The 11,472-nt window shown below is 38.6% G+C and overlaps 1 pseudogene across 1 annotated transcript; it reads right to left on the bottom strand.

Annotated features, from left to right (window-relative positions):
• Nucleotides 1-304: 304 nt before the first annotated feature.
• LOC114271103 (serine--tRNA ligase-like) lies at nucleotides 305-6,767 on the bottom strand (annotated as a pseudogene). Its single transcript, XR_014343342.1, has 9 exons — nucleotides 6,511-6,767; nucleotides 5,976-6,046; nucleotides 4,630-4,791; nucleotides 4,444-4,548; nucleotides 2,641-2,835; nucleotides 1,878-1,981; nucleotides 1,314-1,497; nucleotides 797-976; nucleotides 305-525 (listed from the first exon to the last, which is right to left on the bottom strand). The product of XR_014343342.1 is annotated as a serine--tRNA ligase-like (transcript).
• Between the last annotated feature and the right edge of the window lie 4,705 nt (nucleotides 6,768-11,472).

Genomic DNA, 11,472 nt, shown 5'->3' with positions numbered 1-11,472 from the left:
AGGCAACTTCTCTCCTCTATGCCCTCTCCTCCAAGACAGTCCACAAATATTCCGATCTGGGCAATTCCATGAATCAAGAAGATGTTTGGTAAGTGCACGAGGTACGATAACCACTCCCCTCCATGTAGGATCTTTCAGACCTCGTCCTTTTAGACTTAGAGTAACAAGTTCTGTAAGTCCTTGATTGTGAGTCACCTATCCTGGGGTTTCCACTCTCAGAAGATGCGGGCATGGCATGTCCATCTTGATCTCCAAAATGACGAGATTGCGTTCGTCCTTTGCGGATCTCCACCCCAGCTGTGTACCAGCACGGTATTAAGCCTTTGATTTCTTCCCTTTTGCTTCTTTCACTGGTTCAATCTGGAAAGGCAGGAAGGTCTTTCCACCCATGTATTCTCTCAGCACTTCTGGTATCTCCACACCATCTTCCCTTTGGTAATTCTCAAGGATGTAGCACGTGGTCCTCTCTGTCGCTGTGAGGGTAGAGTTCAACAAGTGAACGTACTACTTAGCCTGCTCGTTGCTCTGCAAACACATTTACAAAGAAACAGCATTTAAGCCATATTCCATCAACCGACACCTCAAAATAGTGACAGCGAGTTGTGGAGACGACATGCATCTTCTATTGACACAAGTTAAACATATTGTATCAATCAATTCAGTTTCTTTCTTGCCACGTTGATGTATGAATGAATCCATTTGTTTTACTCACCCACATTTGCATAAGGATATATCGATATTTTAATGGAGAGTTGGGAGCCTTCGTAATAAAAAAACATAACGTGGCAACATCTACCTTTTTCTGCCCATATCGAATCTCTAATCTCCTAGACTGATAATCAGTACAGTTTGAACAAGAAACAAGTTCTCTGTAAGTGCTGTATGTAGGAAACCATCCTTCCAAATCATACTTCTTTGCAGCTGCATCATTCAAAGCACCGGAAACAATAGCCACAATTTGATAGGGTAGTTTTAGCTGCAATAGAGAGAATTATGTCATACTTGTAGGAAAGAAAAATACATAATTAAATAGAGAAAAATCAATTCGTCATCAGCAGGAGCCCATATATAGGACCCTGCATTTCTTTTGCATCAAGTGGCGGACTTTCAGCATTACGCAAGCAAAACGACCAATTCCAAAATCACTCATCTTACATGACATTACAAAACCTGGCAAGATAATCTATATGAGTACTATAAGAAACATTATCAAGCATCTCCAGATTAAAAAAAAAATATGAATATAACGAAGAAATAACCAAAAATTATACACATCATTCCCCTAAAATTCTGAGGGCAGGAAAGCTCTATACCATCTTGTAAAACTCTTCTGAGTTCATTATCATTTCCTCGTGCATGTCCCTAGAATCATTGCCATTTGGGCTAGTAAGGCAGAACTGCTCCACTTTCTCAAACTGGTGAACTCAGAAAATCCCAAGAGTATCACAACCATGAGAACCTGCTTCTTTGCGAAAGCAAGATGAATATCCAGCATATCTGGTAATTCATGCAACATAAATTCAACAAAGAGAAGCCACTAAAGATTTATAACCCAAAAAATAAAACATAAAAGCCACCATCTAAAAAGCAGAAACACTTCTAAAAAGGTGCTGTGTCCATGTTCAACGTTGGACACAAACACTCATCAGACACACCCCAACACATATCGGACACATGTCTGAGCATGTCCTATTATTTATTAAAAATGAAATCATTATCATTTTCATGTATATATAAAAATATTTATATTTATTTGTTGTCATGTCATATCTTTCTAAAAGTAGTCGGAGTGCTCGTATCGTGTCATATCTGTGTCCATGCTCCAACATTCTTCAGTAGCCATAAAGGCAACTATCATTCATGGAAGTAGTTATAACCTTATTGGTAGCTGTGAAGGATGAATCCAATCATCTAGATGATAAGCACATAGTGGTTGTTCAGCAGTAGCAATCAAATATTTGTCATCTCCTTCACCAGTTACCTGTTAAAAAATAGCTAAATTAGGCATCCTCTTATTATGGTGAACTAAAATCACAGGAGAAGTATTTTCAAGTAGAATGCTTCCAGCTTCATTTTTTACAAGACAAACCTTTCTATGAAGCGTACCAACAATTTGTTAAGCAAAAAAAGCTAAATACACGAACCCGTGCCTATAAATGTCATTTGAAAGATACAGTTCAATAGATACAATTTGAAGCATCAAGAAATGAATAATCCCATGGAGAGATTCTTTGTATAGCCATAGTCATTCAATGCAACAATTTATTTCTTTATTCTGCAATTCAAATTTAGTTTGAATTGAATTGAACTCGATAAATCTTCATACATGTTTCACGGACTGTGATACTATATATATTTTTGCAATAGATACTCGAAAGTTAACCATAAAAAAATTACTAACTGAATTTGGCAAACCATAGGCTGAAGATCTTAGAGTGCCAACATGTACTAATCAACAAACTCATATGTTCAAAACCATATAGTTTGTGGATGAGCTTACAAATAAACGAACACGTTGAAGCGCCAACCCAAAAAAAAATGTCAATGAGTACAGATGCACGTACATTTTTGTATTTGGATAATTTGTCTTCACTCAGTCACTTGATATACTAATGATCTCAAAAACATTGCATATGTTACCTTGTAAAGTTCTTCATCAAATTATGCTAACTGAGCACACTTTGCCATGATATCTTTCCTCATAAAGAATGGAGTTTGCAATGCAGTGTACCCCCTTTTCTCCAAAAAAATCAAGACCAAAATTAATTAGAGCTTGATTAAGGCGTACACCATCTCCTTTCAGATAGAAACCTCTACCTCCAGCTACATTAGCACCTAAATGTTTCAAGACCATTTGCATTAGCATCCTAATGAACCTAATAACACATAATTATAAAAGAATTGCATTTGAGAGAAACTAATAAGCACTGATACAACCACAGAACAGACACGACAAGGATATCACCAAAAAAAAACCTTTTTATATTTTTGTTTGCTATGTATTTAAATATTTATATCAACAAGCAACTAAAAGTAATGAAAAACTATCACAAATTCAACATGAAAAAACCACTCAAATTCATAATTTTAACTTATTCAATATAGAAAATATTATTTTAACAATCAAACACTAATTCAGAATGATAACTCAACTTCAACAATCAAGCACTAATTCAGAAATTAAGGGAAATAATGCTCTACTTTTTTGTATTGTTTAAAAGGAAGAGAATACAACATAAGTGATGATTAACACAAACATGTTTACATAGAGGTGATTATGAATCAAGGATAACTCTTTTTACAGCTAATGGCATGATATGATAGTTGTGTCTTGAAGCATATCCAAAGATAGAACATAGGTGTTCAGGAAGAGAAAAAATAAGAAAAAAAAAATAAGACGCACCACGTGGTGCGTTTGATACGTATCTTAACATGTCCAAGGCGTTACAGTGTTAGACACAGTTATGAAAACCAAGACAACTAAATTGAAGTGTTCATACTTCATAGGTGATGAGCCATGAAAACCAAGATATTTGAGGGAATCGTCTATATGATAAAAGTAGTAGAACATAGATGTTAGAAGTATAATGGAAATCAGCACAAATCTAATGGACATTAATCTCCACATTGCTAACCTCGATGCATAGGTTTTTTATCGATTGAATTACTTGTTCTACAGCAACACGTATGACCAAAGATAGAGCACAAACAAATAACTCTATGACATTCAGATTCAAAGCTACCTAGTGCAGCAACCTAACACGAAGTTTTCAGTAAGAAAATAATACAAACCTCGATTAAATCCACACTACAAATAATGTTTACTTAGAGTAATTTGGAAGGAAGAAAGGTACAAAAGACATTACACCTTTGATCAATCATTCTAGTCAACACAATACATTACAATAGAGTGAAACAAAAATTATTTGAAAACAGACTTATAAAAAAAAAATACAACCTCGATTACACAGCAGTTCAAACCAGTACTCATATGTTTTAAGAGCAAATGTCATTTTACCCCCAAACTATCCCTCAAAAAACAATTTGACCCCTGTCCTTTTAATTATATTAAATATCAATTTTACATCCAAACTATTCTAAATTTGATCAATGTGACTCACGTCATCACCTGCTATCAATAATCAAACGGAATCCCTTCATTTTACCCTCCAAAATATCCCTTAAAACTCAATTAGACCCTGAACAGAGGGTTTGAGGGGTAAAATAAAGATTTTTGTTTGATTATAAATGGCATGTGATGGCAAGGTCACATTGATCCAAATCAGAATAGCTTAGGTGTAAAATTGTTTACAGCACAGAGGTCAAATTGAATTTTTAGTGATAGTTTGGGGGTAATATGAAATTTACTCGTTTTAATCATCTTAACGTCATGTAGGAACATTTTCTTAAACAACCAGACAAAGTAAACATCCAACTTAATACCTTTCTTTATATCTGTAATTCCAAGAAGCTCAACAAGGTCAACATGATTTTTCAGCTTGGGTTCCAACTGTTCTCTCCCCAAGATTGAATTATGGCATTATTTGCCTACAAAATTAATCAAAGTTGGCTAAAAATAATGGACCCATTTTTTCATAAATTTAATGACAAATAAAATTCCATCCATACCTCATCATTATCAACTGGAACTGAATCATGCACAAGGTTTCCAATTATTTCCAATTTTGAATACAAGGCTGCTCGAGCCTCTTGAACTTCTGTTTCTTTTTCTGCTGTCAATTTTTTATTCTCCTCAGTACTTCTAATCACTTCACTAGCATCCCCACCAAACTGTTTAAAATTCCAAGACACAAGGGCAAAGAAAAAAATATCAATTTCTACATTGAGTAGAAACTACTAAATTCATTTCGAAACCAAACAACCATCATCTGTAAGCTCCAACATCCAATTTGTGGTACAAAAGTATGAAATTCAGAAAAATAAAATATGGGCAGCTCTGGAGTCCAATGTCCAAAAGTCCTATCTAACTGTGCAGATTTTTGAAGAAAAAAAGCCCATATAGATAACATAACCCATGTGTCTCGTTCCATCCAATTTACGAGAAGACCAAAGTGCAGTTTGTACTTTGTCCCCCGACCCCCCTTAACTAATGCATGCTTAGATAGCTACCATAATTGACTCTGTAAAGGGCATGATGGAGAATAAAAACAACAAGAACACAAATAGATTGGTTAATTAGCAGGACAGTTAACCCCAATATTTGATTCATCAACCATGCTGATAAACCCATCTTCAAACCCTAAAGTACAATGGGTTTGAAGCAACAGAGAGAGAAGAAAGAGAGTCTGGAAGCACTATACCTCCAGGCTAACCAAGTCATTCCCTCCAAAAGTGGGTGGAAACAAGGAGGATGACTTTCCTCCCTTCTGGGCATTTATCCTCAAAAACAATTGGCTCTTCTTTTTTATTTCCCATGGATTAATAAAAAAAAATCAAAGAACACATTTTTCCTTCTTCCCTTCCTTCTCATCTAAACCAAACATAAGGAGGGTGACCAACTTGTCTTTACTCTTTCATCTTTCCCTAGAGGTAGAGTTTCCAACTCTCGTATCTTTCCTTACAATTCTTCCACCCTTACATCAATGGATTTTTTAATCACCAGTGTCTAACCCTGAATTCACAATTTCTACAGTCCCACTTTACTACTTTCTTCATGTCTAGCAGTATTAAATATATATATATATATATATATCTTGAAAATTAATCCAAATGCCCACATGTGTAATGAGTTTCAAACTAAGAAAGCCCAATTTTATCAAAATTCAAATGAAACACAATAGTGCAAAATTTCAAGTTTAATAAATTGTCCACAATTAGTTTAAATACACAACATAAATCCATCCATACATACATACAATATGACCATACAAATATTCAGTTTAAAAAGTTCTCTATAATTTGGTTTGAACATGAACAACAAAGTCCCAAGTAAAAAAATCAATCATAACACCTACAATCTTTAATTTGGCGACTTCTTTGTTAATCTTGTTAAAATCTTTCCTGAGACCATCGTACTCAAATTGACCTAAACAACCATACGAAGTTTCAGGTACGTTTGGTTTGCATTTGGGAGATGAGTTTTAGAAAAAAATTTCTAAAAAATTGTTTGGTTTGAGTTTTTCTCAAAAAATTTCCAAAATCACTTTCTCTCTCTTACACAACAATCAATCACTTTTTCTCTCTCCCCTCTCCTTCTCAATCACTTTTTCTCTCACACACATCTACTCAAATTCTCCCAAAATATCAAATCATCCCAAACTCCCAAAAAAACAACTCTCGCAAAATATACAACCAAACAAACCAAAAAAATTTCTAAACTCTCCCCAAATTTTTTTTCAAAAACAAATCTCCCAAAAACAAACCAAACAAGCCCTTCATCATCATACGCACAAATATTATCAAAACCTAAACTCATTTAAAAAATTCAAATAAGATAAAAAATTTATAAAAAAAAAAAGAAGAAGAAGAATCGTGAGAGAGATTAGTTACGCTGTCGCCATTCTTTGTCAAGAGCAATGACCTCATCAACAAGATCGACGTTTGCGAATCTCCGGCGCTGAGATTTGCGTATAATTTCTGGATTGTAACCCTTATCTTCCTGGGAAAGATTTATGTCCAGCATTTTCTGTCTCTCCAAACAAAAAATTAACAAAAACAACAAATCTTGATCCAGCTATCTAGCAGATGCAAAGGGCTTGATGAAGGAGAGCTTCTTGGTGCGATTCCCGATGATCTGATTCTTGAGGTCCCTTTAATAGGCCATCAACTAGAAGTGACGCTGTTGTCATGGGCCAAGACAAGGGGCTGAACTCAGGAGCAGTGAGTAGTGGTTTGGACAGTGGGCTGGACTGGATGATGGGCCAGACAACAGACCCAGATAACCCAGATAACAGATCAATTATAGCTCAGTGACATGGTGCGGGATTAGCAGAAGATGTTGAAGTTGTTGAGCGGGATTAGTACGAGTTGTTAGAATTGTTGAGAGATATTATATAAGGAGGGAGAGAAGGAGAGAGGAGGGGAATAATTTTCGTAATGAAGAAGCTTGGGATCTAACGTTTCCTAGAGTTGGAATCCAGTTTCAAATTAATACAATTTTCCATTGCTATCTCAATTTCAGTCTCAATCTGTTTCAATCTTTTCTCTCAATTCCCATTTTTGTCACTCATCTTATCATTGGTATCAAAGCTAGCAGTTCCTCGGCCAGAATTTCTAATGACGGAGACTCACGTACAGGAGCAAAAGAGGATGGAGGAAACCATTCGCCAGTTGCGCGAGAGTGACGAACGTTTAGTTCGCCAACAACATGAGAGTGAAGCACGAACGCAGCTTGCTCTCAACCAGCTCAAGGAGATGATCATGGCTCTTACCCTTCGTGATGATCAGAAACAACCACCGACGGAAGATTTGGGCGGAGATTCCATTACCCCTCAGAGATCTTCACCCCACAACTCCGGCTATGTACAAACTCGTTACGCCAAAATTGATTTTCCCCAATTCTCAAGTGAGGATCCTACTGGTTGGATTTATAAGTGTGAGCGTTTCTTTGAATTTAATCAGATTGATGAAGGTAGTAAAGTAAAATTGGCCGTGATGCATCTCACTGACAAGGTGATACAGTGGTATCAATGGTTTGAGCGAACCCAGAAAATGCCTACCTGGGCTGAATTCTCTCATGGACTTCAACTACGTTTTGGCCCCAATGTTTTTGAGGACCCTATAGGGGAATTGACCAAGTTGAAGCAGTTACGTCTGTTAAGCTGTACCAGGAGCGATTTGAAGAGTTAGCGAACAAAATCAAAGGCTTAACGGAGGAGTTCTTTGTCAGCTATTTTGTTAGTGGGTTGAAAGATGAGATCAAAGCTGGTGTCCAAACGTTCCAACCTACTACCATCTCTCATGCCATAGGCTTGGCAAGGTTACAAGAAGAAAACATTGAAGCCCTTAGTAGACGAAACAAAATTCCCCAAAGATCATCCAATAGCAATTGGTCTTTTCCTTCCCCAACCCTCTCATTATCAAAACCCTTTCCCTCGAGTGGACCTAAACCTGATTCCAAAACCCCAGTACCTACTGACCCCAAATACCAACCAACCACTTCTCCCAACTCAACCCTAACCAGTACCATCCCTTTTCCCATCAAAAGACTAACTCCCAAGGAAATGGAGGCTAGAAGAGAGAAAGGGCTTTGCTACAACTGTGACGAAAAGTATGTCAAGGGACACAAGTGCCAAAGGAAACAATTGTATTTGCTGCTTGGGGAAGACGAGGAATCAGATGCTCCGGAACAAGAATTACAAGAGGATGGAAACTCTCAGGTGAGTGATGACATGCAGATTTCAGTGCATGCTCTTTCAGGTAGCCTCTCCTTTAGGACCATGAGAATGCTTGGGAAGGTCAAGGGGAGGCCCATCACTATCTTAATTGATTTTGGCAGTACCCACACCTTTGTGGAGCCAAGTGTGGCCAAGAGTTCTGGACATTTAGTGGAACCCACCACAGATCTGCCAGTCACAGTGGCTGATGGAACCAAATTATGTAGCAAAGGACTGTGTAAAGCCTTCACGTGGGAAATGCAGGGAGCCACCTTCACTACAGATGTGCGTATCCTGGCTATTTGAGGGCATGACATGGCGCTTGGGGTGCAGTGGTTGTCCACCTTAGGACCAATACTTTGGGATTTTAAGAACCTCCAAATGCGGTTCCAATTGGAGGGACAGGCCATCCTTCTCAAGGGAGACACTGGCTGCAAGGTGGAACAAGTGTCTAGCAAGCAAGTGAGCAAGGCTTTGCAGTAAACCAACCAAGGTTACCTGGTCCAGTTGTACAGTATCACAGTTGCGCATGTAGAACAGGTACCCACCGATAATACTGTCATTTTACATGACTTTAATGATGTATTTGTGGAGCCTAGTACCCTCTCTCCTCAACGATTAATTGACCACCAAATTCCCCTAACACAAGGCAGTGCACCCGTCCATGTGAGGCCATATAGGTATCCATACATACAGAAGAATGAAATTGAAAAAATAGTCAAGGAGATGCTGGATGCTGGAATCATTAGACCAAGCACCAGTTCTTTTTCCTCCCTTGTGCTATTGGTGAAAAAGAAGGATCATACTTGGAGGATGTGTATTGATTACAGAGAATTGAACAAGTTGATGATTAAGGACAAATTCCCCATCCCTATAATTGATGAACTATTAGATGAATTACATGGTGCCAAAGTGTTCACAAAGCTCGATTTAAGAGCCGGATACCATCAAATCAGAGTGCATCCTGAGGACATCTCCAAAACTGCTTTTAGAACTCACGAGGGCCATTATAAATTTTTGGTTATGCCTTTTGGGCTGACCAATGCACCCTCCACTTTTCAAAGCCTAATGAACTCAGTTTTTAAGCCCTATCTTAGGAGGTTTGTACTGATTTTCTTTGATGACATCTTGATATATAGTAAAACTTGGGCTGACCACCTTCACCACTTGCAAACCACTTTACAATTACTGAAGACCAACCAGCTCTATGTCAAGAAGTCTAACTGTGCCTTTGGACAACAATCTTTGGAGTATTTGGGGCATATCATTTCTGGACAAGGTGTGGTGTAGACGTCCCCGAACGCCCCGGGAGGATGAGTCCCGTTCTGTTCATATTGGGCTCACTACAGTTCGAACTCTCGAATCGTCACGGTTCTTAATCTGAACCAAAGAGTCCAAATCCGACAAATCGTTTTGAGAAAAACAGATTTTTAGAAAAGAAGTGCCAAACATGGACTGCTTTGCCAGATACAGAGTCGCCACCTAAATATTTTATTTTGAAAAATTTAGGAAACCCTGACTCGGTGCCGAAGGCCACGTGTCTGTCATCACCAAAGTTGCCTCGGCTCAGGAACTTGGGTACGATTGGGGAAGGTCAGCTATGAGCACCCCTCTCGCCCGATCTGAAGACCGGCCTCTACTAACCATAATATCTTGTTTTGAAAACATTATATGCTCTTATTCCGGTTATTAGCCTAGAATTACTATGTTATGCGCACATCAAACAAGTATAGACCGAATCGCCTAAATTGGAACAAAACATTTCATATTTGTTTTGAAAATGGTTTGCTACTCGCAAGTAGGCTAAAATGTAAATTTTGCCACCCTCAAGTGGGCTTTAGAAAAGATGGTTTTGCCACTATCTAACGGGCTTAAAACTCACAGTTTTAGTGCATTATTCCAATTTAGGTAATTCAACCTCCATCCACAGGCACTCAAGCAGTTATATCACATAAGCAGCTAGCCTCATGGTAAGTATGCTGTCATGGCAACACTCACACACATGTAAGGATGCTAAAGCATAAGAACTTACCGAGTACTCTGAGCCAAAATAGAAACTAGTTAGTAATCATATGCATGATCCTAGTTCATGTTAAGATGGCTAATGCAACACATGCAAAATGAAACTAAGATGGGCTCGACTAATCTACAATGACATGTGAAATGCTACAACTAACACGTATTCAATTTGGAATTGAAGTACAAATGCAGTTAGAATAATCCGCCGAGCCCGGTGCATGCAAAACGAACGAATGGATGCAAACATGCTATCATACTGTATGCTAATTGAAACATGCCTTAGACTAACCATCGAAAGCTAGTAAATAAAAGGGAAGAAAGACGTGGGGTTGGAAGACATGCACACACTCACGCACACTTATTACACAATTACCCTCGCTCGGAGGGTCTGAAAGAATATACAAATTTACTAACCTACAAACTAATTAAATATTACAAACCCTTAACTAATTAACAAATTAATTAAGCTATTTAAAGCAGTAAAATGGCCTCGGGAAAAGGGGTGCATGCAAGCTCGATCCGTCTCGCCCGGAAACCCGTGCCATGCCACTGTTGCCCCTGTTTACACTGCTCTGCCCCTTTGAAAATTGTGCAACTCCCAAGGTGCACTCTCTGGACACTAGGGAGCATCACCGACCAAGTGGGATCACCACTGGCCATGTCCGGATGGTTATCAGCCATTTGTAAATCCATCGGCCAAAAATGAATGGCCGGTCGGCAGTATAGGTGGCCGGCCGACCAAAGCTTCGTGCAGAACCTATTTTTGACAGCAGCAGAGAGCAGACAGTGCATGGCAAGGAAATTCAAAGCAATGTATGCACGGCCACTCTCCTAATCATGCAATGGACTCAAGGGAGCATGGCCCTCGACTCTCGGGTCATCAATTGCACATTTCGATGCGTGATGGCCTAAGAGGCCAAGTTAGCAAATCAATGTCAATGCATGCAACAAACAAATGAAAGCTTCGTGCCCTATCATGTAGGGATCAAGGGCATTGGCGACCGAGAATCGAGGCGCGTTACGTCACTTTGAATGCGAACGCACCTCATCCCTTGTGCTTGGTTTGACACCCCAAACCAAGCAAAAATGTAATGCATGTATGCAATATGGCTCGAGT

This window comes from Camellia sinensis, chromosome 10 (assembly GCF_055761805.1).
Source record: "Camellia sinensis isolate YWXY chromosome 10, ASM5576180v1, whole genome shotgun sequence".
In the NCBI taxonomy this organism is placed as follows: Eukaryota; Viridiplantae; Streptophyta; class Magnoliopsida; order Ericales; family Theaceae; genus Camellia; species Camellia sinensis.
Note: the sequence above shows the minus strand (reverse complement) of the source record. Positions and strands in the feature narration are given on the sequence as shown.